Source organism: Egretta garzetta, unplaced genomic scaffold (assembly GCF_000687185.1).
Source record: "Egretta garzetta isolate BGI_Z169 unplaced genomic scaffold, ASM68718v1 scaffold365, whole genome shotgun sequence".
In the NCBI taxonomy this organism is placed as follows: domain Eukaryota; kingdom Metazoa; phylum Chordata; class Aves; order Pelecaniformes; family Ardeidae; genus Egretta; species Egretta garzetta.
Genome location: NW_009259602.1, coordinates 2177395 through 2182567, shown reverse-complemented (window position 1 = coordinate 2182567; position 5173 = coordinate 2177395).

Sequence of the window (5173 nt, the reverse complement as noted above, 5' to 3'; positions counted from 1 at the left end):
TCGGCGCACACAGAGCTCCCGGGAAGGCATCGTGTCCTCCCGGCATGCGTGCGCCCGCGATCAGCTTCAGACACAAACTACTCCCATCCATGCTGTGCAGCCTTACGTATCAATACCAGCCTCTCTACCTGCTCAGCTCTACATGTCCCAGGCATTTCAAGTTGCATGGGCACACTGGCTACAAACCCCAGCATCTCTTTATGGTCTCCCTATAGATCTGTTTCTATAGTGCCTGGGGACCAGCGGATCCAACTCCTAAGCATACCCACATACATATGTAATGCACAGAGCACAGGACCACAGCAAGGAACACGTCTGCCCCACCTCGCTTCCACTTGACTCCCATTACCGGGAGCTCGGAAAGCACAAAACAAGGTGGAAGGAAAGTTCCTCCCTGCTTCACTGCTCCTCAGCGTGCCGCTCGCATCAGCGCTGGCCACAGCCTGCTTCCAGCAACCGCCTTCTGCACTGAGGGAAACGCATTCCAGCAAGGAAAAGTTTTATCACATTCCCTGTCTTGGAAAGATGAAAGGAGGACAGCAGAATTTTATATAGATCATAAATCTGAGTCACTGCGGGTTCATTAGCAGAGAGCAGGCAGGCAATGACTGGTGGAGACTATGGCAGTCCAAAAACAAGAGCGAGATCGGCACCGCTTGGGAAACACAACAGACAATAAAGAATGCGTTACTTAACGTATCACATACAAAAATACAATTTTTTAGGTATGGAAAAAAAAAATTACCAACCTGTTTCGTAGACTAGAGGAGCAATCAGGTCTGAAATTTTAGACCAATCTTGCTAGACCAGGGCGAAATCCTGTGTCAATGGAGAATGCATGCCGGTCCTCCTTTGCCAATTATTGCTGATGACTGAAGCGATGTCTCAGTCCCCTTGCTCTTGCAATTGAAAAGTCCGTTTTCTTCACGGCTGTCCCAGGGCTGGAGGAGTGTTGAGTTGCAATCACAACTGTTGCCTCTATTGATAACCGGCAGGCTAATCTGGAGATCAGATTCTGGCCTGGAGAGGGAGAGAAGCCTCTTTCTTCCCCAAAAGCTCACCCCCTTCAGGTGGATTCAGATGGAAATGTCAGCGAGCCGGAGCTGGGCTCGCGGCTGTGCTGCTCAGCATCGCTTTTCGCTGAAGGGAAAAAAAAAACCCAAACCAACCCAGCTCAGAAGAATTGAGCCCCTTCCTCCTTTGTGTAAGGGAAAAAAAGCCTCATCTATATAATGTTACAGGATTAGCATTAAACGGTGCTAGGCTTAAAGCACCGGTCAAAGGCAGTGCCCCAAAGTTTCCATGGAGTTACTTTTCCATCCAAGTCTTGCTTTAGTTTCTGTAATGCAACTTAGTTCTGCTTTTACAGGTGGAAGAGGAAAAAACTTACCCAGTGCAGCGTGCCCTCTCCAAATCCGCTGGAGAGGGTTTCACTGCTGCTCCCGTTCCCACCCGCTCTGGAAGGGCTGACCAGCGTTTTCACTCGAGCTGGCGGGGATTCTCGCCGGGGGACTGCTGCGAGCATTGTTACTGTTTGCGCTCCTACAACTTGCAACTTCCACAGGGACTGTCCCTGCCTCTGGGGCCTGGCACCGCACACCCACAAGCGCCCGCGGCAGCCGGGGAAGTTTGCTGCTAAGTCCTCTCTCAGCACTTCTCCCCCTTCTCTCGCAGGCGCCCACAGCCCAGCTTTTTCTCTATCTCCATCCCCCCTGCCCTAACGACAGCGTGCCTCTGCAAGGCCAGGGGCTTTGCTAGATACACAGCTACCCTGAGGGGCAAAACCGTGGCCACCTGAGCTGAGCAGCTACCAGGGGTGCTTATTGCTCCTCGGCACTCAGTGCCGGCTGCTGCTTGGTGTTTCCACCCACGCCGATCGGCATGGACAGGACCACTGCTAGCCCCAGAGCACGGTACCTGCCAAAGGTTTGCAAGCTGTAAGGCTCGAACTGCATTACAGGGACCAAGCTTTTCATCCGAGCCCGATGTGTAGCCTGAGGGAAGATCTCTGCTTTAATTTCATTCACATCGCTGTCGGATGAGAGAGGAAGAGAGAGGCAGGACAGCGGCCGAGGGGTGAAGGATGCAGTCGGCAGAACCCCGTTGGCGAGCTTTTACAGCCTGCATTAAGGCTCAGTTAAGACAGGCGGTGCTCCAACCCCAGCAGCCCGCCGTGGGAAAACGGCCGTGGTCTCACGGACACAACCGCCCAGCACAGCCTCGGCAGAGGAAGGATTTTCCAACTCTTTGGGTGGGGGCCTTTTACTACCCATTTTACCTGCTAGGAGGCAGGTATCCCTCCTGTGCTCTCTGTACCCCCACTCCCCGCCCTTTGTCAGGAACTGAGGGGACAGGAGTGCCAGCAGCCAAACAAGAAGCACCTAGAAGCCCAGACTCTTTTCCAGGCCCCTGGGTGCTCCTAGAGGTGTGTTTATAAGTTCACTCCTGACGTGCTGTATCTTACCTCAGCCATTTCTTTTGTGCATCAGGGCACCGGGCAGTATGCCGTCTCCACAGCAAATCCCAGAGTTTGCTTTCCCTTTATCTTCCAAGCCTTGTTAGCAGGAAGCTTTCTTCTTTTTTTTTTTTTAAATTTATTTTTCCGTTTTCTAAACCAACAACTACTTTAGGAGAGCAGGGGGATTATAAAGCGCTGACTGATATTCCAGGGGTAGATGACTTCCAGCCTGCCACTCCACGTTCCCTGGCTCTTCCTTTCCTTCCCATACAAATTTTGAACATTACCAGCCACGAGGAAAATCAATTGACTCTTCTCATCCTATTTTGTAAGACAGAGGAAACTGGTGAAAATAGGTTTCCCTCTGCTCCTTCAGCAGTTTCATATTCTGGTCCTGTTTGTCCTGGGCAAGTCTACACTCACAAAGTTTGATTGGGTTTCAGTGTCTCTTTGGGGAAGACTTTGTCTTCTAGGCTATTTTCTTTTGGCAGGGGATGTTCCCATCATGCAGTGCTGAGCACACTGGAGCAGAACAACCAACCACTTTTTTTGTTTTGGTTTCTTTTTTTTTTTTTTCCTTCTAGCAGAAAACTTCCTTCCCATGCCCTCCATCAAGAAAAAGATGAGACAAGGGGGTCTCCATTTGCTTGACCTCGGCAGAGCAACCACAGGCAGCGCCTTGTCGCATTCCTGTTTCAAGGGATCTGGCCCAGCCCGGGGAAGATGCCCTGGTGAGGGGCTTGCCCAGGAGCTGCATCCCATCCGGAGGGGCACCCCCCTCCTCCTGCCTCTCCCCAGGGTCGCCCGGTACAGGCTGTTGGTTCAGTGGGCTGTACTGTCCTTCCCATCAGCAAATACAAGCCTTTCCTGGAGGGTAAAACCCATTTTAACCCCGAGGCCAGCTCCATCAAGGACAAGGAGCAGGAAACAGAGAGCGAGCTTGAGCCTTGTTCCTCACCTGGAAGTGGAGATGAGTCACTGCCATGGAGAAACGCAGTCCAGATGAGGGCTAGGTCTTCCAGCACTGCGACTTCTCCTTTTGACACGCGGCATCTCGCACAAGCGAGGTCAGCGGGCAGAGAGCCGGCACGAACAGTCAGCAGAACAAAAAAAATCTCAGCAGCTTTCACTCTCCCAAAATTGCGTGTTAAGCATGCGGGTGAGACGGAGGGAAATGTTTTGCTTCAAGGAACACAAAAGTGCAAAACTCAGGACACTTTTCTTGTGTAAAAACTTACATAAGTTTATTGAACTGATCCAAACCAATTACCTGTTTGGCCTGAATTCCTCCGCTAAGTCTGCGAGCAAACCAAAGGCGAACTGTGGGAGTGGGGAAGTATATTCCCCGTGAGAGAAACCAGAATACAAACCGAGATGGACGTACAGTTCTTCCTTTTTCTTTAAAATTACATATAGATGCATCATTAATAGGGAGCAAGAATAGACTTTCATGTTCAAATTACACTTGAAGTTTCCGGTAACTGCAGAAAAGTAATCACAGCAGCAAAGGCCCGAGATGGCTAAAGCCCCTCTAACGTTGCTCTGGGGAAGGCGTCTCTCTACCGCCTACAAAAGCGCCACATTTAAATGAGGGAGGCACAGCTGCCAGGAATACATATTTTAGCCTCCGGGCTGCTTTCAGCACCTCGTTTGCATTTTGAAATCCGCACACGAACAGAACCTACAGAATCTCATTTGCAAGCAAAATTGGCAACCGACGGAGGCAGAGCTGCCGCATCGCCTTCCTCAGACTACAGACCCGAGTAGGCGAGGGCAAACCCAGAGCCTCTCCCCAGAAGCAACGAGCGCCACGAGGCGCAGTTCCTCCCGGCTGCTCCAAGCCACCGTGGGCCGCACAGGGTCATCTGCCACCAGGATGTATGCACCTCCCAATAACGGGGGTAACAAATCCCACCGAGGGAGCAGAGGACAGTCGCCACGCCATGCATATTCATAACATCGCCAGTTGGGCGATCTGCCTGAAACATCTGGTCAAAACACAGATATTCAATAGGAATGTATCCAAAAATACAACGGCACAGCATCTAATCTCAATACACGGAGCCGTGCGACACTTTGGTATATAGCTGTCACCTAATTCCTTCCGAACCAGGTGCTTTTCCCACTGCATAGGCTGCCCGCAGCAGACTTTTATGCATGAACTAGCACAAACAACAAAATAGTTCCTGACAAAGTAGCCCTCGGATAGGAAGCAAAAGCTAGAGAGGCTTGCAAATCTATTTTGTTTTCTCAAAGGAACACGACAGAACCAGGGACCTTTTGCTAAAGCGGGCATGTGCCGACAACACCAGGACACAGCCCCTCGTGACATCGTGTCGATTTAAATCAAACCCTCTGCCCTCTCAGGACGCTCCCGGATTCTCAGCACCCACCATGGGCCCCAAACCCCTCTCTCGCTCGGAGCCCTCCCCTCTCTCCCCAAGACACAGTCCCCCGTTAAGCGGTAACACGGCGCACACACACAAGACTCCTCCCAAAAGGTATTACAAAAGGAAAGTGAGCCAACTTGGGGTATTTCCCCACACCGGTCACAAGCCATTCAGCCCTACTTTTCAAAGTCAATGATCTGGACGCATAAACTGTCTCCGGGTTTTGGACGTGACTCTTGCTCCTTGGGAAGCCAACCAAGATTTTTGACCCCACGAGTGCTCTGCTAGCTGCGCAGAAGGTGAATGGCTTTGGAGCGTCCTGCAC